This window comes from Medicago truncatula, chromosome 5 (genome assembly GCF_003473485.1).
Source record: "Medicago truncatula cultivar Jemalong A17 chromosome 5, MtrunA17r5.0-ANR, whole genome shotgun sequence".
NCBI lineage: Eukaryota > Viridiplantae > Streptophyta > Magnoliopsida > Fabales > Fabaceae > Medicago > Medicago truncatula.
In genome coordinates, this window is record NC_053046.1 from 23,490,321 (window position 1) to 23,515,502 (window position 25,182).

Sequence of the window (25,182 nt, forward strand, 5' to 3'; positions counted from 1 at the left end):
GTGAAATAAATAGTATATACGAAACTTTAGACAATATAAAAGGAATTAATGAAGATGAAAACATTTTTAAAATTAGAGAAGTTCTTCAGCAACTAGAAAATCATTTAGATTATGAAGAAAATAATAGAAGTATAACAATAAAAGATACAGAAGAATTATTAAATAAAACAAGAGAAGTAAAACAATTAGATAAAATAGTTAAACAAGAACCATTAATACCATCTATGTTAATAAACCCAATATCTTCATGGAGGGGATAAAAACTGAATATATGGAATCAATTAGGAGATCCAATGATATGGAAGAAATTAAACAATTAATGGAACAATTAAAAATAGTCGAAGAAGAAAATAAACCAATAAGTCTAGAAAAAGTAGAAAAAATAAAAACTAAAGAAGAAAATGAAGAAGTAATATTAAATTATAATTCCTCAGATTTAGAATCCGAAATAGGATCTAATATAGGATCTGATTCTGATTTTGATGAAATATTTATGGAGAGAGGAGAGACAAGTAATTCAAAATCAAAAAGAAAAAGAGAAGATAATTGGAACCCACTTAGTTCCGGGGAAAACTATGAAAATGAAACAATGAATCGTAGAGGATATACTAGAGCTAACGGAAAATTAATATTTTTAAGATGAATAAGTGTGGTGTTTGAGGTTCGAATTCCAACATCTGCATATATTTGAGACCACATATTTCATTCTCTTTGATATGCATTGAGATATGTTTTTGTCTACAACATCTACAATGTATATGACCCGTGCGGCAGCACGGGTGGAAAATCTAGTCTTATTTTATTTTCAAATCCTATTCCATTAAATAATAAAATAAGCCACTTAATAAATCACATAATCATATAAATATATTCTAAACTTATTAAAACAATCAAATAAATCGAATAATTCAAAGAGGGCGTTATGAAATTGTTCTGCATTCAAAGTTCACTTATAATTTCTTTTCAAAGTTCATATCTTAGAAATTCTAGAGTCTTTAGAGTCTATATCTGATTTGTATTGTGAACACCACTGATTGTATATCAAGTGTTCAACTTCAAACAATTTTCTTTGTAATTCTGTTTGAATTCAAAAGTCTCTTGCAGTTGTGCTTGAGCAATAGAAGTCTTTTGATTGTGTTCAGGAGCATAGGAAGTCGCTTGCAGTTGTGCTTGATCAATTTGAAGTCTCTTACTAAGTTTAGTAGTGAGCATTTGTAATAGTGAACTGTAACGTCCTCTTTGAATTATTAGATTTATTTGATTGTTTTAATAGGTTTAGAATATATTTATATGATTATGTGACTTATTAAGTGGCTTATTTTATTATTTAATAAAAAAGGATTTGAAAATGAAATAAGATTAAGTTGTGGGGGTTGTTTTGGAAATTAGATGAGTGATACTTTGTTATGTTATATATTGATATTTATTAGTGAAATATATATGTTAATTGTTGTCGAAAAATATATTATTTAGTGTAGAAATATATATGTTATAGAAATATATTTCAGAGATATATTTGTTAATCGTTATAGAAATATTATATTATATATATATATATATATATATATATATATATATATATTAGAATATAATATTGAGACTTGGAGGGCGGATTTGGAAATAAGAGAAAATAAGTAGGTTAAGGATTTATATAAAAAGGGAGAGTTAGAATTAAAAAAGGAGGATTTCGTGAAAACTGCTTTTTGAAGAAAAAGGGAGAAAACAAGATAAGAGGAGAACCAAGAGGGAGAGAGACTGCCGATCATCAATACTAAGGTAAGGGTGGGACTAACTTTCTCTAATTCTAAGTAATTTAATTCTGAAAACTGAATTTAACATGATGTAGGTGGTAATTTTGATGATTAGAGAAATTAGGTTTTGGTTTGGAATTGATTGTTAAAGAGTAGGTAATCCAATGAATTAACATAAGAATTGAAGTTTAGAATAAACATAGGTTGAGTTTCCTTTCAAATTTGGAATTAGGGTTGATGAAATTGGGGCTTTTGGAGTGAAAACTGGTATGTTCCCGTAGATTTTCCCGTCCCAACTCGCCACAACGAGTAAACTTACTCGCCCCGCGAGCTGCACTTTGACAGCATCCCCTGTTTCACGTTCTTGCGTCTTTTTCACACGTTTTTGTTTTGAATTGGCCTTTGGTGTAAACATGAAAGTTGTAGATAATTGTGTTAGCTTTCCAGTGGCTTTGGTTTGACTTGAAAATGATTTTTGGTGTTTGAGATATGATGAAAATACTCCAAGGAGGTCTTAGTGAAATCTTATGAAAATTCAGCATAACCATTTATAAGTTAATCCAAAACTTATGGGATAATTCCAAATTAACCTCAAAACTAGAAGTACTATGAGTTCAATTAAGGTGTTTAAGAGTATTTAACCTATGTTGTGAGTTGGTCCTTGGGGTAGAAACGAAGTTGTTTATAATATTAATGTTCTTCAAAGAGTCTGAAATTAAGATGATTAATGTTGTTGGTTATATGAAATTATTATATGTCTTATGTGGAAAATGTCTGATGTTTAAGTTGTTGATGTTTTTCATTAATATTGTTATGTTGTGAATTGCTTGTGTTGTTTCTGTTGCTGTTGCATATTGATCAAATTGCAGGTGTTGGTCTAAGTTGTAAAATTGTAAGTTGTCTTTCCAAAGTATTGGAGTCTTAAGTTGTTAATGTTGTCTAAATTTTTGAAGTCGTAGTTGAAGTTGTTGTTGGTGGCTGTTTATGTTCAGGTGTTTTGTGAGAGGTGGTGTACTCTTACGTCGTTATTTTATAAGAGGTGGTGTACTCTTACGTTGTTGTTCTATAAGAGGTGGTGTACTCTTACGTCGTTATTTTATAAGAGGTGGTGTACTCTGATGTCGTTGTTTCATAAGAGATGGTGTACTCTCACGTAGTTGTATTGACAGGTTGACGTTGTCGTCGTCGAATCGTTGAAGTTGTTGTTGATGACAAACCATGGAATGTTAATGATTATGTTGTGTTGTTTATATTATTATGAGATGATGATTATGTTGTGTTGTTTATGTTATTATGAGATGATGATTATGTTGTGTCGTTTATGTTATAAGATAATGTTTATGATGTGATGATTTATGATGTTATATGACGATGGTTATGATTTGATTATTTTGTAGTTTTTTTTCTTAGGGGGCCAAAATCGCAACTTTGGGAAAGTTAGGGGGCTAAAACTGCTATTAAGCCTATTTTTTTTATTTCAGTTAATTGCATTTGTCTATTGGGGATTACATTGGAGCAAGATCCAAACATGCAACATATATTCCACACACTGTTGGTAGATACTCGAAGAAGCAATTTAGGAAAGCTCAGTGTCCCATTGTTGAGAGGCTCACTAACTCTCTCATGATGCATGGAAGGAATAATGGAAAGAAGCTTAGGGTTGTTAGGATTATCAAGCATGCTATGGAGATTATTCATTTGCTTACTGACCATAATCCAATTCAGGTTATCCTTGATGCTGTCGTCAACCGTATGGATAGCTCATGGATGTAGAAATTTTTGAGTTTGATATTGTGATGAATAATTGTTGGGGTTTGGTTTGTTAGTCAATTTAGGAATTTTGTACTAAGATTTTGCAAATCAAAGTAATTTTTCTTTTTTCCTGTGAAGGTTTAGTGGCAAAGTAACCTTAAATTTACCAATTTTTTTCTTTTGAAAGGAAAGGATGTATGAGGTGCAAGCATTGAAAGAGGCATGTTTCAGTTTTCATCATTTTTGGTTAAAGTTGCTTTACTTCATTATATCTTCCACTCCGAATAGGGAAGAGCTTTTTTCATATCCTACTCATAGATGTGCATGTTTAGATTTGTATATCTTCCAAAAAATGCTTTAAACCTTAACCTCTTTTTCTACTTGAAGTTTTTGATTGAGTTTATGTCTTTCAAAACTATTTTGGACTCCACTGCTGAAAAAGATTAAACTTATGGGACTTGCATTGGAAGATTTGAAGTATGATTTTTTTCAATATTATCTCTTAATTTTTTCAATAATATATTTTTTTTCTCTATGCTTGAGAGATGTCTAAGCTGTAACTATGCTTCCTATTAAATAAATGTCGTCCAAGTCCTAAATTATGTTCAGCCTTATTGTATTCACTGAGCTTGATGGCAAATATCTTTTTTATATAATTAGGTGGAGGACGGAGCAGTAAAAACAGATTTTAGATTTGTTCCAAAAATAATAGTTGAACAAACATCGTTTTTTTTTTTTTTTTTGATAGATAGACGAAATGGCAAAGCCATTATAAACTCACACACATAAGTGGAGGTACCGGGGTTCGAACCCCGGTCATAGCATCCGGCCTAACAATTTCGACATTTTGTCAGTTGAGTTATGACTTCTGGATAACATCGTTTTTTAAAACACTAAAAAAAATGTTAATTGAAGACCCAAATCACCATTAAAAAGAATTATAATGAAAAGTCGATGCGTCATTATCTCGGTTGCTAGGGACATGATATTATATATGCATATACCGAGGTTCAAACCATGAATTCCACACTTATTCATATTAGGTGAATTTCTAGCCATTAAACTACTTGACAACAAAATATAAAAATGCATTACAATATGTAAGTGTAGATTTAAACTCTGAATTTCACGTTTATTCATCCTAATCGTTCTAACTCTTTCAACAAAAATAGAAATCAAACTTTAAGAAAAATCAACATCATTTCTCATGACTCTCAATTTTGTGTGTCTAGATGTGGTGGATTGGAAACAGCTCATCACTTGTTCCTTTCTTGCCCCGTTTTTATCCTTATGTGTTGTATGGTTAGATCTTGGATTGGAATATCTTCAGCCGATCCTGATGTGCCATAGAATCATTTGTTCAGTTTATTCATTCTTTTGGAGGATTGCGAGCTCGTCGCTCTCTCTTGCAGCTTATTTGGCTATGTTGTATCAGGGTTATTGTGGAACAATAGAGTTTTCAAGGGTAAGGAAACTTCAATTCACCATATGCTAGGTAAAGTCAAATTACATTCATTTTGATGGTTGAAAACTATCTCGGTTTAAACTCTCATATATTTGGTGGTCAAGCCATTTTGTTTGTATGGACATCGACTAAATCCTTTTGTTTCTTCTACTTTTGATTATGTGCAGATTGTAAACTTTTGAGGTTTTACATGGCACACCTTGTGCTATTAAGGACTCTATGTTGGTATTAATATAATCAATTTTTGTTTGTTCAATTTTCTTTTTAAGAAAAATCACACCTAACCATCGAATTGATAGAGCACTCCATTAATAAATATTAGAGAAATAACCGTTAGTTTTCAATCTTTTAAATATATAAAAAATAACCATCGAATTGATGGTTCTCACAATTAATATAAAAAAAAAAAAAAAAATCACATGGATTTAACTAGTGATGCAATAATTTCATTTCACATGAGAGTGAAAAATGGATAGTACTTAGCCCCGTCCATCTCAGTTATATCAAAGCTTAAAGCTTGTTAAAGAATGAAAAACACTTTAAAAAGCTTTTCTAATCTTAATATTGGTATTTATTATTTATCTTAGGTTATGCTAAAAATAAGATTGTAAGTATTATTTAGTAGTATATCCAGCAAAAAAGATACAATTTTATAAAGATAGAGAAATATGATTGTTGCTCAGGTTGAATAGGAAGCAAGAAGTCTAGTTATTTTGAAAAGATAAAAATTAGGTCAAATACCTCCCGCGGTTCTTTAAGTTCGACATTTTGAAAGGGCTACATGACTTAATTTTCATTTATGTCTATAACTATATTTACAAACAAGTTAAATGATCAACGCTTCTTCTTCTAAAGCCTTCTGCAAATTACTATGCTAGGTTGATAACTTCAAAAGTTGACCTTCTTAACTTGCAAGCTATATGTGATTCTTAAATCCATCTCATTCTACTTGTTTTTTTTTTTTTTTTGCAACAATCTGTTCAAGGCTTAGTTTATGAACAATGGATTAGAGGCTGTTAATGTTCCTACTGTTTATTCTTGGTAACTGATAATTGATTCTTAAATAAAACGATATGCAATTTCGTCTTCTATTGAGCCTTTTATATTTAGAAGCAGTAGTAATTTGACAAAATTACAGGTACAACATAAACAACAGAAGGTTATATGTTTTGTAGGTACAAATTACAATACAAATCGAAACGTTCCTCTTGCTTGATCAGTTGAGCGCGCATCACATATCGTTCATCGTTGATACACAACAGGCTCCTAAATCCAAATGCCTCATCCTTCAAACAAAGGTTACTTGGTTATCAAGAGAGTCACAACTTATTTCATAATTACGTTAAAAATAAGTATACAAACCAAAAGAGCAAGTTAATGAACATAGGGAACTTGTGATATCACAGAGGGATAATTGTTCTCATTTCATTGAGAAAGTCATAGTTAAGTATACAAAGAGACCTTATGTGGTTAACTTGTTCTCTTTTTTTCCCACTTTCCTTCTGCACCATTATACTCAAAGTCATAAAATATATATGAATAGTTCTCTATATCACAAATTTAAATACATTACGATTGATCAAGACAATTGTATGAAGAATATTGAATCTAAAGTAACTGAAAATTTCAAAGTGGATGATTCTTTTTAGTCATTACAGTTTTGCAACATGAAAATGAAATCAAACTTAAAATCAAACCTCAAAACAGTCCAGCAGCTGTCCAGACATTGAATAGGAGCAGAAAATCCATCTTAAGCGAAGATGCTACGGCACAACAACTATCTTCAGTGGCCGCTGCTTTGAGTGGTGTGAGGAAGCTAAACCCCATTTATATTTATGGAGAGGAAGACGATTCAGAGGACATCATGGCTTCCCGTCCTCAGACCTCACCGCCGTCATTACCATCCTCACCTCAAATCTGAACACCATTAACGTCATCTATCACCATCTCATCTCACCGTCACCGCCGTGCTCACCCTCTTTCGCATTCATATTTGTTCTGTCAGCCTCACTCTCCTCTCCAAAACACAACATCAAAGTGGCCGAAGTGGAGGCAATGAGGATGAAGAAAAGCAGAGGTTCTGATTTAGAGAAGAGCAAAAATGAGAGAGAAGAGTAGAGGTTCTGATTTGAGCAAGAAGAAAGTGTTGGGTCGGAATCAACACCGGATGCGGCGAAATCAACACCGACTGCGGATTGGCCAGAGTTGGTGCCGCCAAGATGATGGTGGTGATACAGCGGAGCCTGATGGATTCTAGGGGAGGGGTCGATGGTGGCATTGGCATGGAGAGAAAGTGAGAGAGGGAGAGAAATATGGGATTGATGGAGACTATCACGGTTTCAAGAATGAATTTGAAATTCAAATTTTGGGGATAGGGGGCGCCAAAAAATTAGGTTAAGTTAAGTGGGATTAGGGTTTGGATGTTAGCTAGCTAGGATTAGATATAAAAGATTTGTACTAAACTCTAACCCGTGCGATGCACAGGTTTTGTAGAGTTTCATATATAACTACTAGACCATTGACCCGTGCTAACGCACGTGTCATTTAAAAAATTAATACTCACTGAAAAAATAAAACACTGTAGTTCGCTTGAATGTAAAAATTGTCGTGAATCAAAGCAAAATGTTAATTACTATAGACTTTGTTATTGTTCCATAATTCTAGTACGTAGTTCCTGTTACTTTAACATAACATATAATTTTAAAAGGGAAACTGAAGTTCGTTGACATGCAAATAGTTTCAATAAGTAAGAAAATGAATAGTACACAAAAAAGTCCTACACATTACGGAAAACTTCTCTGTAGATCACACTTGATGCAACATTGGTATCATCGCCGTCGTCGTCATTAATCAATATCTTTAAACCACCCCTCGAAGTAACCCGTGATATTGTGACGTACAACTGTCCATGTGAAAAATAACAAAGATGAATCCAAAACGACGTCTAAAAATTTCAATAAACAGATAGCTACCTCAGTTGACTCAATCATGCTTTCAATTGTCATTCGGTTAGTGTTCAGCAAGTCATCTGATAAAGACGCGGAGCTGTTCGTTGAAATTTGGCTGACACTTCGGGTGAACTGTATTGATGCATTTTTCATTCTAATAAAAGGGCACCAATGTTAATAGAAGAGTGGTGAGACCTCCAGACAACTTAATTACGACCCAAAAAACTTGCCTTTATTCTAAAGCATATAAAAATGTAAATGGTTACCGTGTCATGTACGCAGCGACATCAAGCAAATCGCCATTAAGTATCAACTTAGTCCCATTAAAGGCATTAGCAACTCCCATAGCACCTAATTTTTTAAAAAATCAACAGCAAGTGAACATAATTTCACATTTCATTGTTGATATCAGCAGAAAGCACAAACTTAAAACACGACATACCTAAATACATGCGTTGTTGAGGCAAAATCCCTAATTAATTTTAAAGATAATAAACAAATATGATTAAAGAATTAATGGACTTTGATTAATTCCTTGGTATTTAACTTGTGCTCTTGAGTGTTTTCACTAAGACAGGAACAAGGTTTGAATCATACCAAGATGCATAAAATCAAAGGACATTGAATCCATGAACTAATTCTAAAGTTCAGAAAGTTAGTTCAGAATGTTGATCAGAAAGTTGATCAGAACGTTCTGATGAGAGCTCAGAAGCAACCCTGTTCAGAAGCAACCTTGCTCAGAAGCAACCCTGTTCAGAAGCAATCTTGTTCAGAAGCAACCCTGTTCAGAAGCAACCCAGTTCAGAAGGTTGTTCAGAACCCAGTTCAGAAGGTTGTTCAGAAGCAACCAGTTCAGAAGCAACCTAGTTCAGAAGGTTGTTCAGAAGCAACCTAGTTCAGAAGGTTGTTCTTATACAAGCCAAGAATCTCAAGAATTGTGATCAAGGTCATGCAAGGCACATGTGACATGAATATATGTCCAGGAAAGTACATTTGCATGGATCAATCAAGCAATAAAGGCATATACAAGAGTTATGTCAAAGAAGGCATTCAATGTTCATTTAAGACTATGAACATTGATGTACTAGGAATATTTCACAAAGGAATATCATCCTAGATGTTATCATCACTGCTCTTCATTATTGTTTCACTATTAGGATTTGATTACATCAAATGATAGTCTTACAAATCATCCTAAGTGAAACAGATGGAACATTCTGATGATCAGAATGTTCAAGCTCAGCTCATGCTTACTTTATGAACAGTATAGTAGGTGAAAAGCAAAAAGCAAAAGCAAAGCAAATCTGTCATCTCCAACAAGAGATAGACACGTCTGAGAGTTGGTACTGATCAAGGACAACACAATCTCTCAAAGCATGGGCATGAAGATGCAGAATCCCACTAAATCCTCCTGCACCGGTTCCAAGACAAAATCTGGGAAAGGAACATTCTGATGTATGAAGAAAAGTCCATACATTGGTTATTGCCCAGAAATTCATATGAAAAGCATATGCATAACCCAGAACTTCATGTGTTCATTCATACATGATGAACCCAGATGAAGAACATGATGAACCCAGATGAAGATCATCATGAACACAACAACATTCTGATGTTCATCAGAGATCAGAATGTTTGCCCAGAATTTCAAGTTAAAGCTTGTGGGACCCAGGACACATGGCATAACACCATTGGACACCCTACAACGGCTATATGAGCCCAAAGACTCTATAAATAGAGGGCTTGGCCTTAGCAAAACATGCACCATTGCAAAGCATACAAGAAAACAACTCTGATTTTGTTTGAAGCTTTTGCAAACTGAAATTGATCAATCTCTAAGTCTTTCATCAACTTAGGGCAAATCAATACTCTTGTTATCTGTAGGATAACCTCTTCTTCTTCTTTCATTGTTTGTTTTACAAACACCCAACTTCCATACAAATTGTAACAAAGTCTCATCTAGCTTTTAGAGGTCCTAAAGTGTTAGGTTGAGCAAAGGTTGTAAAAGTCTAAGTGGTTAACTTAGCAAGAAGGTGCAAGCCTGCTGAGGCTTAGAGAATACAGGAGTGTAATTGTTCAGGTGAACAAGATTGTAAGGTGCAGGACTTGAGAGGTTATCTCAAGCATCTTAGTGGAAACTCTCACAGGATTGTGGGGAGTGGACTAGCCCACATTGGGTGAACCACTATAACTCTTTGTGTGTTCTTTCTTTCTTCTCTATACTCTTTTATTTACAGTATACACAACACACACTTACACTTATACTTTATTAAGCAATTTTGTTTATGAACTTCAGAACATTCTGAAGTCAGAAAGTTAACATAATTCCAAGTAAACAACTTGAGAATCACTTTTAAGTTTCAGGATAATTATTAAAGGGTCACAATTCAAACCCCCCCTTCCTTGTGACTATTTTATCTACTTCAATTGGTATCAGAGCTAGGCTCTAAGGGTTTGAACACTTAAACAAGTGTTAGAGAAAAGATTCAGGAAGTATGTCTAAAGTCAAGTACATAGCTGAAGGAGGATCTTCAAATAGACCACCACTCTTTGATGGATCAAACTACTACTTATGGAAAGGCAAGATGGAACTCTTTCTCAGATCTCAAGACAATGATATGTGGGCAGTCATCACAAATGGAGACTTTGTTCCAACAAACAAAGAAGGAGCTGTCAAAGCAAAAAGTGCATGGTCAACAGATGAAAAAGCTCAGGTATTACTAAACTCTAAAGCTAGACTCTTTCTATCATGTGCACTAACCATGGAAGAAAGTGAAAGAGTTGATGAATGTACAAATGCTAAAGGAGTATGGGATACTCTGAAAATACATCATGAGGGTACATCTCATGTCAAAGAAACTAGAATTGACATTGGAGTCAGAAAATTTGAAGTCTTTGAAATGAGTGAAAATGAAACCATTGATGAGATGTATGCAAGATTTACTACAATAGTAAATGAAATGAGATCTCTTAGAAAGGCATATTCCACTCATGATAGAATTAGAAAAATTCTGAGATGTCTTCCAAGTATGTGGAGACCTATGGTCACTGCAATCACTCAGGCCAAAGATTTAAAATCTATGAACCTGGAAGATCTCATTGGTTCACTAAGAGCTCATGAAGTTGCTGATGAAGATGTGCAAGAACCACAAGAATTAGAAGAAGTTCATGAAGAAGAAGCTGAAGATGAACTTGCACTAATCTCTAAAAGAATTCAAAGGATGATGTTGAGAAGAAATCAGATCAGAAAGAAGTTTCCAAAGACCAACATCAGCATCAAAACTGAAGCTGACAAAAGTCAAGTCACTTGCTATGGATGCAACAAAACTGGACATTTCAAAAATGAATGTCCTGACATCAAAAAGGTTCAGAGAAAACCTCCCTTCAAGAAGAAAGCAATGATCACATGGGATGACATGGAAGAATCAGATTCTCAAGAAGATGCAGATACAGACATGGGACTGATGGCTCAGTCAGATGATGAGGAAGAGGTAATTATCTATAAAACTGATTCTTTATATAAAGATCTTGAAAACAAAATTGATAGTCTCTTATATGATTCAAACTTCTTAACTAATAGATGTCACTCTTTAATCAAAGAACTTTCTGAGATAAAAGAAGAAAAAGAAATACTTCAGAACAAGTATGATGAGTCCAGAAAGACCATAAAAATTCTGCAAGATTCTCATTTTGACATGTCAGAAAAACAAAGAGAGATAAACAGAAAACAAAAAGGCATTATGTCTGTACCTTCTGAAGTACAAAAGGAAAACATACTTTTGAAAAAGGAAGTTGAAACATTGAAAAAGGATCTGACAGGGTTTATAAAATCTACAGAAACTTTTCAAAACATAGTAGGATCTCAAAATAAAAGTACTAAGAAATCTGGCTTAGGCTTTAAGGATCCAAGCAAAATTATTGGAAGTTTTGTACCTAAAGCTAAAATAAGAGTTAAATGTTGTTTTTGTGATAAGTATGGACATAATGAATCAGTATGTCATGTTAAGAAAAAATTTATCAAACAAAATAATTTAAATCTTAGTTCAGAACGTTCTCATCTCAATAGATCAGAAAGTTCACAAAAGGCTGAAAAGGCTAAGAAGACATGTTTCTACTGTAACAAATCTGATCATAAAAGACAGAATGTTACTTTCAGAAAAGATCTCTTAGAAGAACTAACCCTCAAGGACCCAACATTACATGGGTACCTAAAATTTTTATCTTGTCAAATGTAGGTCTTGCCTCAGGGTGCAAGAACAAAACCATGGTACCTGGATAGTGGTTGTTCTAGGCACATGACAGGTGACAGGGATTGTTTTCTAACTTTTGAAAAGAAGGATGGAGGACTAGTGACATTTGGAAACAATGACAAAGGTAAAATCAGAGGTAAAGGTACTATAGGTAATCTTAACTCTGCTAGAATAGAAAATGTTCAGTATGTGGAAGGTTTAAAACATAATCTACTTAGCATAAGTCAATTGTGTGATAGTGGATTTGAAGTTATCTTTAAACCTAATATATGTGAAGTCAGACAAACCTCCTCTAACAAATTGTTTTTCTCTGGTTCAAGAAGAAAGAACTTATATGTTTTAGAACTAAATGATATGCCTGCTGAATCTTGTTTTATGTCTCTTGAAAAAGACAAATGGATCTGGCACAAAAGGGCTGGTCATATAAGCATGAAAACCATTGCTAAACTTTCTCAACTTGATCTAGTTAGAGGTTTGCCTAAGATTAGCTTTGAAAAGGACAGAATCTGTGAAGCATGTGTTAAAGGTAAACAAGTAAAAAGTAGTTTTAAAACTATTGAGTTTATCTCAACTCAGAAACCTTTAGAGCTTCTTCACATTGATCTGTTTGGTCCTGTTCAAACTGCAAGTCTAACTGGCAAAAGATATGGATTTGTTATTGTTGATGATTTCTCCAGATTTACATGGGTGCTATTTTTAAAACATAAAGATGAATCTTTTGAAGCATTTCAAAACTTTTGCAAAAGAGTTCAAAATGAAAAAGGTTATAATATCATCACAGTTAGGAGTGATCATGGAGGAGAATTTGAAAATGCATCCTTCAAAACATTCTTTGATGAAAATGGTATTAAACATAATTTTTCTTGTGCAAGAACTCCACAACAAAATGGAGTTGTTGAAAGAAAAAATAGAACCTTGCAAGAAATGGCAAGAACAATGTTAAATGAATCAAATGTTGAAAATTACTTTTGGGCAGAAGCCATTAACACATCTTGTTACATTTTGAATAGAGTTTCTATAAGAAAGGTTCTTAACAAAACCCCATATGAACTCTGGAAAAATATTAAACCTAGCATATCTTACTTTCACATTTTTGGCTGCTATTGTTACATACTGAACAATAAAGAAAAATTGGGTAAGTTTGATCCTAAATCAGATAAAGCTATCTTTTTAGGATACTCTACAACTTCTAAAGGTTATAGAGTGTACAATCTAAAAACCCAGACAGTTGAAATTAGTATGCATATCATATTTGATGAATATGATGAACATTCTAAACCTAAAGAGAATGAAGACACTGAAGTACCAACACTTCAGAATGTTCCAGTTCAAAATACTGAGAACACAGTAGAGAAAGAAGATGATCAGAATGCTCAGGATCAATCTTTTCAAAGTCCACCTAGAAGCTGGAGAATGGTAGGGGATCATCCTACTGATCAAATCATTGGAAGCACAACTGATGGTGTAAGAACCAGATTGTCCTTTCAAGATAACAACATGGCAATGATTTCTCAAATGGAACCCAAGTCAATCAATGAAGCCATTATTGATGACTCTTGGATTAAGGCCATGAAGGAAGAACTTTCTCAGTTTGAAAGAAACAAAGTTTGGAACTTGGTTCCAAATAATCAAGATAAAACCATCATTGGAACAAGATGGGTTTTTAGAAACAAGCTTGATGAAGAAGGTAAAGTTGTCAGAAACAAAGCAAGGTTAGTTGCTCAAGGTTACAACCAACAAGAAGGTATTGACTATGATGAGACCTTTGCACCAGTTGCAAGGTTAGAAGCCATCAGAATTCTTCTTGCTTATGCTGCACATAAAAGCATTAAACTTTTTCAAATGGATGTGAAAAGTGCATTTTTAAATGGTTTTCTAAATGAAGAAGTTTATGTAAGTCAACCACCTGGATTCATAAACAAAGAAAAACCAAATCATGTTTTCAAATTAACAAAAGCTCTTTATGGTCTTAAACAAGCTCCTAGAGCTTGGTATGACAGACTTAGTACATTTTTAATTGAAAATGGTTTTTCAAGAGGAAAAATTGATACCACACTTTTTAGAAAAACACATAATACTGACTTGCTTATTGTTCAAGTATATGTGGATGACATCATTTTTGGTGCTACTAAAATAAAAATGTGTGAAGAATTTTCCAACCTTATGCAAAGTGAATTTGAGATGAGCATGATGGGTGAACTTGGTTTTTTCCTTGGTTTACAAATCAAACAACATTCAAATGGAATTTTCATAAGTCAAGAAAAGTATGTCAAAGACATTCTTAAGAAATATAAAATGAATGAGGCAAAAATCATGAGCACCCCTATGCATCCATCTTCAAGTTTAGATAAGGATGAGAGTGGAAAATCTATTTCTGAAAAAGAATATAGAGGCATGATAGGTTCATTATTATATTTGACTGCTAGCAGACCTGATATAGTGTTTGCAGTAGGATTATGTGCTAGATTTCAAACATGTGCAAAAGAATCTCACTTAACTGCAGTTAAAAGAATCTTTAGATATCTAGTAGGTACTACTGATCTTGGCCTTTGGTATAGAAAAGGTTCTAGTTTTGATCTTGTAGCCTATTGTGATGCTGATTATGCTGGAGACAAAGTTGAGAGGAAGAGCACAAGTGGATCCTGTCAATTCTTAGGACAAGCATTGATTGGATGGTCTTGCAGAAAGCAAAACACTATTGCACTCTCCACAACTGAAGCTGAGTATGTATCTGCAGCTAGTTGCTGCTCTCAAATTTTATGGGTAAGAAATCAGCTGGAAGATTACTCTCTAAGGTACACAAGTGTTCCTATTTATTGTGACAATACAAGTGCAATTAATCTTTCTAAGAATCCTATTCAGCATTCTAGGTCTAAACATATTGAAATAAAACATCATTTCATTAGAGACCATGTTCAGAAAAAGAATATTGCATTAAGCTTTGTTGATACTGAAAATCAATTGGCTGACATTTTCACAAAACCCCTTGTTGAGGATAGATTCAATTTTCTTAAAGAAAAATTGTTAATCATGAAAAATCCTAATAAAGATTGATTACTGATCACTAAGGGCCTTAAACTAAACCCCTTGATGTCATCTGATACAAATCAGATAGATCCATCTTTATCTCACTCTCATCAGAATGTTCCTGAGTTCAGAACGTTCATCAGGTCAGAATGTTCAAATGATCAGAATGTTCATTGCAATATTCATACGATCAGAACAATCAAGTATGTTCATCTGAGTTTATCCATTCATGACGTTCTTGAAACTTATTTTTTGTTCTGAACCCAAATTCTGGGTCAAACAATCTCATGCGTGAGATCTTGTTTTGACTTGTTCAAAAAATCCATCCATAATCTTAAGCATTTAATGCTTGGTTATAAGAAGTCATGTTTAAGGTTTAACCACCATGTAATGGCTTAACCATCAAATCATCCAAAATCCATTCATCTTCCCAAACGGCTACTTTTTCCTTTCTCTCTCCTAGGCGTTGCTTTTTGACAGTTTTTCATCCTTCCCAATGCTAACTGTCATCATATCACTACTATTCTTTTTCTCTTGCACGTTTTGTCTATATAATCAGTTACCAACTCTGATTATTTCACTTCCATCTCATTTCCCAAAAATTCAAACTGCTCTGTTCTTCATTTTCTGAAAAAAATGGCTAGAACCAAAACTACCCCAAGACTTTCCGAAGAACATTTTCAACCACCACCATCCAACACCGCTGCTGATCAACAACTTTTGAGTGAAACCCCTGTACGCACCATTCTTCAGGACGTAATCATTCCTGCTTCTGAAAATCCCAAATCTTCCAAAACCAGATCCTCTAAGAAACCCATCATCAAACCCAGACCAATACCTACCAGACGATCAACAAGGATGAAGAAACCTTTGAAGAAACCAAAGGTATCTCACGTGAATCTAGATTCTGACGAAGAAAAAGAAGATGATGAAGACTCTGAGGATGAAACAGAGGAAGATCCAGAAGAAGAGGATGAAGACTCTGAACAAACTCTTTCTGACGCAATGAAATCAGTAAAAGCTTCCTCAAAAAGGGATAAGGAACTTACAAAGATAATACTTCAAAGGAGGAAGGAGATTGCTGCTGAAGCTATGCCCTTATCTGAGGAAAAGACCTCTGAAGATGAAGAAGCAAGTGAAGAGGAAGAATCTGAAGAAAAGGCTGAAAAAGAAGAAGAGAAAGGCTCTTCTAAGAAGCATGGGAAAGGTAAAGATATTACCAAACTTGCTGCTACCTTAAAAGCTTCAAGGGCAGAAAAGATTGCTCTCAGACCAATGTGTAGAACCAAGTATTTCAACCTTGAAAGTCTGGAAACCAAGGCATGGAATATGAAGGAGTTCACTGAACCTCAAGGATGGACCAACTTCATAACTCTTCAAGAACACACCTATGAAGACTTGGTCAGAGAGTTCTACACCAACCTATCAGTTCAGGAAAAGAAGAATGGAAATGAGAAGTTTCTCATATCATCAGTCAAAGGTGTAAAGATCAAGATGACTCAGGAATTTGTCTCTGAAGCATTCAAAATTCCAAATGAAGGTAATCAGCTATACTCTAGCTTCTGGTTTGATGAGTCTAGAGTTAACCGTAACAAACTCATAGTTAAATACACCAAAGAAAATCACACCTTTAACTCCACAAACCTGGAAGATACTCCCAAAATTCTTCACAACATGATTAGGCATTGTCTTTTACCTAGATGTGGATCTTTTGAACTTGTCTCTGACATAGATCTTTGTTTCATCTACCATCTCATGAAAAAGATTAAGTTAAATCTGTGTTTTATCATTATTCAACACATGATTGATTCATGCCTAGCCATAAAACAAACATCTGCTGGACTACCCTATGGAATGCATCTCACTTCCATTTTTCAAAAGGCAAAAGTGCCCCTTGAAGGAGAGAAACGCAAGCTGGATTTTATGACATTTTCTTCCAAGACCTTAGGTCAACTCCATATTACTTCATCCAACATGCCAGCCTCCAAAACTTCTGGACCCTCTGGATCTGGTAAAAGAAATTCTGATCAAAATGTTCAGAAAGCTGTGAAGAAAAGAAGGGTTGAAGAGATTACAGATACCAAAACTCCCTCTCCACCAGCAGAAAATTTGTTCTCTGAAGTCTCCAAGCTTGCAAAGGAGATTGTTGATGGAGAAACTCAGGAAGTGGCTGAGCTCTTAGCTTCAAATATGAACATTGAAGAAGAAGCTCAAGATGTGGAGTTCTCAACTGGATTTGATCTCAATATTGAAGATATCAACATTGACTTCAATAGTGAGTTGTTTCAAGATGGACAAGAAACAACTCAGCAAGCTCAAGAAGGTCAGAATGTTGAAATTCCTGCTGTTCAGAATGTTCAGAAGGTTGAAACTTCTGCCGGTCAGAATGTTGCAGTAACTGAAGCCCAGAATGATGAAGATATTCATGTCATGGCTGATCAAGACAATCAAGAGCTTGATGATCAGCATGCCTCAAATGAACTTCCTCCAGATGGCCAGCTGTCAGTTGATCCCATGCCTTTGGCATCAGGATCTCTGCCCTCTGAGGAGGTACAGCTCATGGCCCAAAATGGTCAAAATGTTAACCCATCATCCTCCTCCATGGATTCTGTTGCAGGTGCTACCAACTTCTTGGTCTCTGACCTTCCTACTCCACCTTTCATTCCTTCATCCACTCCACCACCACCACAAATGAAGACCACCACAAGAAGCAAACTTCTAAACATGGCTGCTTTATTTGACTCTCTCAACACCTTTGTGTCTGCAAACAGAGTGCAAGCTGTAGCCTCTGGTCCTGCTGAACCTGCTAAGCTTTCAAGAGCAGAGAAGATAGCCTCAAGGGCACTTAGAGTCTCCACCAAGACCCACAAAATTGCTTGTGTGCTGGCTGACTGGACTGTCAAAGTCCATGCTCCTGGTTTGGCCATTCCACCTCCAGTATTTGATGACCCCTCCATCTTTGAAGCAGAACCCTCTTCTGATTCTGGAGACTCCACTCCATGAATCTTTTCAGAAATCCTCCCTATCCTTTTTGCAGATGACAAAAGGGGGAGAAGCTTTAGGATTCAAAGTCTTTAAGTTTTTTTTTAGTTATAGGCCCTAAGTAGGTCTAGGTGATCAATTGATATTGGAATTTATAAATTCCATCTTTTGCTTTTCTTGATCACATGCACTTTGATTTTCTTTTTTGTTTTTGAACCATCTTTTCATGTAATGTACTTCATGTTATATCAAATGAATGAATATTGAATTTGGTTCAGTCTTGCATATTTTTACTTTATGCAAAAGATTATGAAATTGAGGGGGAGCTTTTTAAAGTTCTTAAAAACTCTGCATAATGGATTATAAAAATGAGGGGGAGCATTAAAATAAATTTTTTAGCTCTGTTATATAATCAAAATCCTTAATCCTAAATCATAAGTTTATCATCTTCAAAAAGGGGGAGATTGTTGAGGCAAAATCCCTAATTAATTTTAAAGATAATAAACAAATATGATTAAAGAATTAATGGACTTTGATTAATTCCTTGGTATTTAACTTGTGCTCTTGAGTGTTTTCACTAAGACAGGAACAAGGTTTGAATCATACCAAGATGCATAAAATCAAAGGACATTGAATCCATGAACTAATTCTAAAGTTCAGAAAGTTAGTTCAGAATGTTGATCAGAAAGTTGATCAGAACGTTCCGATGAGAGCTCAGAAGCAACCCTGTTCAGAAGCAACCTTGCTCAGAAGCAACCCTGTTCAGAAGCAACCTTGCTCAGAAGCAACCCTGTTCAGAAGCAATCTTGTTCAGAAGCAACCCTGTTCAGAAGCAACCCAGTTCAGAAGGTTGTTCAGAACCCAGTTCAGAAGGTTGTTCAGAAGCAACCAGTTCAGAAGCAACCTAGTTCAGAAGGTTGTTCAGAAGCAACCAGTTCAGAAGCAACCTAGTTCAGAAGGTTGTTCAGAAGCAACCTAGTTCAGAAGGTTGTTCTTATACAAGCCAAGAATCTCAAGAACTGTGATCAAGGTCATGCAAGGCACATGTGACATGAATATATGTCCAGGAAAGTACATTTGCATGGATCAATCAAGCAATAAAGGCATATACAAGAGTTATGTCAAAGAAGGCATTCAATGTTCATTTAAGACTATGAACATTGATGTACTAGGAATATTTCACAAAGGAATATCATCCTAGATGTTATCATCACTGCTCTTCATTATTGTTTCACTATTAGGATTTGATTACATCAAATGATAGTCTTACAAATCATCCTAAGTGAAACAGATGGAACATTCTGATGATCAGAATGTTCAAGCTCAGCTCATGCTTACTTTATGAACAGTATAGTAGGTGAAAAGCAAAAAGCAAAAGCAAAGCAAATCTGTCATCTCCAACAAGAGATAGACACGTCTGAGAGTTGGTACTGATCAAGGACAACACAATCTCTCAAAGCATGGGCATGAAGATGCAGAATCCCACTAAATCCTCCTGCACCGGTTCCAAGACAAAATCTGGGAAAGGAACATTCTGATGTATGAAGAAAAGTCCATACATTGGTTATTGCCCAGAAATTCATATGAAAAGCATATGCATAACCCAGAACTTCATGTGTTCATTCATACATGATGAACCCAGATGAAGAACATGATGAACCCAGATGAAGATCATCATGAACACAACAACATTCTGATGTTCATCAGAGATCAGAATGTTTGCCCAGAATTTCAAGTTAAAGCTTGTGGGACCCAGGACACATGGCATAACACCATTGGACACCCTACAACGGCTATATGAGCCCAAAGACTCTATAAATAGAGGGCTTGGCCTTAGCAAAACATGCACCATTGCAAAGCATACAAGAAAACAACTCTGATTTTGTTTGAAGCTTTTGCAAACTGAAATTGATCAATCTCTAAGTCTTTCATCAACTTAGTGCAAATCAATACTCTTGTTATCTGTAGGATAACCTCTTCTTCTTCTTTCATTGTTTGTTTTACAAACACCCAACTTCCATACAAATTGTAACAAAGTCTCATCTAGCTTTTAGAGGTCCTAAAGTGTTAGGTTGAGCAAAGGTTGTAAAAGTCTAAGTGGTTAACTTAGCAAGAAGGTGCAAGCCTGCTGAGGCTTAGAGAATACAGGAGTGTAATTGTTCAGGTGAACAAGATTGTAAGGTGCAGGACTTGAGAGGTTATCTCAAGCATCTTAGTGGAAACTCTCACAGGATTGTGGGGAGTGGACTAGCCCACATTGGGTGAACCACTATAACTCTTTGTGTGTTCTTTCTTTCTTCTCTATACTCTTTTATTTACAGTATACACAACACACACTTACACTTATACTTTATTAAGCAATTTTGTTTATGAACTTCAGAACATTCTGAAGTCAGAAAGTTAACATAATTCCAAGTAAACAACTTGAGAATCACTTTTAAGTTTCAGGATAATTATTAAAGGGTCACAATTCAAACCCCCCCTTCCTTGTGACTATTTTATCTACTTCATGCGTGTCTTGCAAAACTGCAATATCAATATAGTAGGTGTGTCGTTGTCATGGTTGCCAAAAAAGGTCACAATTTTGTCAGCATGCTCACCCCAAAGAGAGCAATGTAAGCGGTTGTTTCTGTAATAAAATATTACCAAAATATCAATTCAGGAACATAAGGTATATTAAAATCATATTACAACCAGGTACAAAGAAAGAGACAAATCTTACTCAAGATCTTTTAAAGTGAGATCAATAACCCTGCTTTTCCTTCCGTCCTTTTCAGTTTCCCTTATATCACCTCTTTCAATTACATGACCAATAACATTTGAAATTACGTATACAAAAGCAAAAACAAATGTATGAAATTCCTAAACGAATGCTTATAGGTAGAAATAATGTACAACACACATTCAGAATTGAAGTCTTACCCGTAGATACTTCATCGGCAGTTGAAGAGAGAATTTCATTGAATGGCTTGAACTCAAAAACGTTCATAGGGATAGCAGGCAAGTGTACTTTGGTAAAAGTTGAATTGTGCATCATACTAAGCTTATGTTTGTGTGAAGTTACCTTATAAGGACTTTCATTAAAACCTACAATTGCATTTTCAAGCTGATATGTACCCCCTTCTTGAACCATGGACCTGAACTTTGCCACCAAATCTTTTCTAGCTGTGGCGTGAATACGTCCACCCTATTGACGACAACAACAACATTAAACAGCTGGTTAAATTACATAACTAAAAAACAACAATGACATTAGTTTAATTTTAAAGCTAAGAGTGCAAACATGCAGAAACCTTTTCATCGACCAGTAACATGTTCATGAAAATGATGCTAGCGGGGACCTTCTTCTCTCGAATCAACCAAATGTGAGCAACTCGCACACACATCTTGAGATTCTTTCTTCCTCCAGAAACAGCTGAGATTGGAGTGTATTTGGCAGACATCATTGGCTTGTTTTTTCCTTTCCAAGAGAGAGGATGCTTATTTAGATTGAGATGGTTTGGCTAATAGGTTATGATATATTTATAGGAAAAAGGTGGAATACGTGTGAGTATGATATGTCGGTTGAGCAATAAAGAGTATTAGTTATCAGGATAAGCACAAAATAGTGGAAAAAAAATTAGGAAATGACCAACATTTTAGGATAAAGATTAATATGAATAAAATGAAATTAATATTGTTGATGGGGCACTTTGTTTTACTTAAGAATTGGCATTTTTTTTTACTTAAGAATTACCATAGTTGATTCGCCAAAACATATTTTAGAGATGTGGATGAAATGTGTAGTAGTTACTTGAATGAGAGGAATTAGGATTTTTAGTTTGTTTCCACCCAAAACATATTTTAGAGATGTGGATGAAATCCCCTACTTATTTGAATGAGAGAAATAAATTTTAGTTTGTTTCCACCAAAAAGTTACTTTAGAGATGTGGATGAAATCTCTTAGTTACTTGAATGAGAAGAATTAGGATTTTTAGTTTGTTTCCACCGAAAACATATTTTAGAGATGTGGATGAAATCCCCTACTTATTTGAATGAGAGAAATAAGGATTTTAGTTTGTTTCCACCAAAAAGTTAGATTAGAGATGTGGATGAAATCTCTTAGTTACTTGAATGAGAGAAATTAGGATTAGGATTTAAGTTTGTTTCCACCCAAAACATATTTTAGAGATGTGGATGAAATCTTTAGTAGTTACTTGAATGAGAGGAATTAGGATTTTTAGTTTGTTTCCACACAAAACATATTTTAGAGATGTGGATGAAATCTTTAGTAGTTACTTGAATGAGAGGAATTATGATTTTTAGTTTGTTTCCACCCAAAACATATTTTAAAGATGTGGATGAAATCCCCTAATTATTTGAATGAGAGAAATAAAGATTTTAGTTTGTTTCCACCAAAAACTTAGTTTAGAGATGTGGATGAAATCTCTTAGTTACTTGAATGAGAGAAATTAGGATTAGGATTTTAGTTTGTTTCCACCCAAAACATATTTTAGAGATGTGGATAAAATCTTTAGTAGTTATTTGAATGAGATGAATTAGGATTTTTAGTTTGTTTCAACCCAAAACATATTTTAGAGATGTGGATGAAATCCCCTAATTATTTGAATGAGAGAAATAAGGATTTTAGTTTCTTTCCACCAAAAAGTTAGTTTAGAGATGTGGATGAAATCTCTTAGTTACTTGATTGAGAGAAATTAGGATTAGGATTTTAGTTTGTTTCCACCCAAAACATATTTTAGAGATTAGGATTAGTAATTGTTAGTAATAATGTTAAGAGGAGACGTTACACAGCTATGCTACTAAATTGATTCTAGTAATTGTTACTAATAATGTTACTAAAAGCCATGTTACTAAAATGCTTCAGTAACACAGCCATGCTACTAAATTGATTCAGCAACACAAAAACAAACACAAATATATAAATCAAAAAGCAAAGCAAGCAAGGCTAAATTATTTATGAAATTCAAGGGACATTTGCTAAATTCAAAGACAAAAAAAATAGATGCTTCCAAAACTCTAAGAAACTAAAACTTAAAATTCAAATTGGAAAGGTCTTGCACAATTTATCTAAACATGGACTAATTGTAAATAACATCAAGGTAGATGGTATCATGTGACCCAACCATCGGAGCATCCCCTCTGATCTTCACACCTTCACGGAGCCTGCGAGCTTCCACAAACCTATTTCAACGCCGTCCTATCTTGAAATGTTCATAAGGAATAGTTGCAAAAGTTAGCTCACAAACGGAAAAGGAACAAAATAAGTTAAGGTGGACACGAAAAGTGTATCATACCATACAACCTTTTGTAACATCATACTCAGTTAATTTTTTTCGAAATCAAGAACCATGTCACTAATATTGTGACAATAAGCAAGAAGAGTGTTATTGGGGGGAGATACTCATCGAAAGTTGCTTGCAAATTCATCTTGTCAAGAAGGAAATGCATAGGGGGATCAAAAACCGGGTAGGGGATATTCTTGTGAAACCTATCAGTCAAGTGTATATCAAACTGTCCGTCACCCACAAAAACCAAGGTAATCCGGGCACCAAGATCGATTCCGTAAAAGTCACGAATCGCTTTCCATCCCTTTGTGAGAAAAAAATGCTTCGTTTACTCTGTCAACCAATACTTCAAACTTGTTGGACTTAGGATCAGTCAATATTGCATAACGCCCAATTTGATCTCCGAAATCACCGCCAAACATGTTTGGCAAGCATACTGCACCCTAAAAAAATAACAAACAAAAACATCACACACGTTGATAAAATAGAATGCAAATAATTAAGAATAGATATATTTCGCAAAAAACACATACAACATCAATGTCATATTCAACGATATATGATATGTATTTCAGTCTGAGCTTGTTGATTGCTTTGTCAAGATCAGAAAAAGGGTTTTTCACCAACGGACCTACAAAAGATTAAAAGGGATTGAAAGAATGAATTATACTTTAAAACAGCGATAAATGTTTCTGGAAGCCATGTTGAAAAGAGATTTCGGTTTAGGAGAAATGATTAAAATATATTGGTGAGGGTTTGGAGGAGAGAAAGGTATAGTTTTAAAAAGAGATTTCGGTTTAGGAGAAAAGATTAAAATATATTGGTTAGGGTTTGGAGGAGGGGAATTAGGAAATTTGGTTTAGGAGGAGTGAAGTTAGATGGTTAGGGTTTGGAGGAGGAGAATTAGGAAATATGGTTAGGTTTTAAAGGAGGGAAAAGTTGCTAAAATATTAGGGTTAAAATATTAGGTTAAAATTAGGGCAACAAAGCTTTGTTTAGGAATAAGAAGAAGAAGATTGCTACAAAAGTTTGCACCAAGAAAATAATACGAAACTGGTATGTGGTGATAGAAAGAAAGAAAAAAAAAAAAAGAATAATGAAAAGGAGTTGTTATGCGATGACAAAAGGAAAAAAATAAGAAAAGGAACTGCTATGTGCTAACCGGAAAAATAAAATAAAGGAGTTGCCAATAATAAAAAAGTAAATGCTAAGGAACAGCCAATGTGTTAGTGGCTTAAAAAAAAGGCCTTACATATCTATTTTAGAAGTAAGAATATTTCAGCTAAAATGGTTGTGACTTAGTGGTAAAATTTATGAAGTGATGGCATATGGAACCTGGTTCAATTTCTTGCAAATCCATTTTTGGAGATCCATTTTTGGACATATTGCTATTTACACTGACGTCTTAGGCTTACACCCCCTGAACTACAGCGAATTGGGCCAAGCCCAACCTTCCTAATCAAACCCGGTTTCTCTCCTTTCATTCTCATTTCTCGACCTGAACGAAACTAAGCGCTCTCTTCTCTTCTCATTTCTCTCCACCTCAACCACCGCCGCCAACCACCGACATCGGCCCGTTTGACCAAAAGAAGTACGTTTTCTCTGTCTCCTCAACCACCTCTATCTTTCAGTTTTCTTTCAATTTATGGTTCTGCCTGTCTTCTATTTATATTATTCTTCATTATATGATGATTTGTGGACATGATTTCTGTTTTTCCC

General features: G+C 34.6%; 1 protein-coding gene and 1 long non-coding RNA gene across 5 annotated transcripts in view; one reads left to right on the plus strand and one right to left on the minus strand.

The window, feature by feature from the left end:
* LOC120580609 (uncharacterized) overlaps positions 1-11,634 on the minus strand; it is a 13,472-nt gene extending 1,838 nt beyond the window's left edge. The window contains exons 1-2 of the long non-coding RNA XR_005646413.1: positions 11,625-11,634; positions 10,484-10,485 (exon numbers count right to left, since the gene is read on the minus strand). This is a non-coding gene — a long non-coding RNA (uncharacterized lncRNA). The remainder of the gene's footprint in view (positions 1-10,483; positions 10,486-11,624) is intronic.
* The window catches only part of LOC112417792 (uncharacterized), a 95,827-nt gene that overhangs the window by 21,195 nt on the left and 49,450 nt on the right, over positions 1-25,182 (plus strand). The window contains exon 1 of one of the 4 annotated variants that reach the window (XR_005646412.1): positions 24,672-25,054. The exons of 1 other annotated variant lie outside the window; for it this stretch is intronic. The gene's annotated coding sequence lies outside the window, so the exon portion shown is untranslated. Of the gene's footprint in view, positions 1-24,671; positions 25,055-25,182 lie in introns of those variants that run through there. 2 more of the 4 variants (XR_005646408.1, XR_005646405.1) reach the window with 2 other exon arrangements.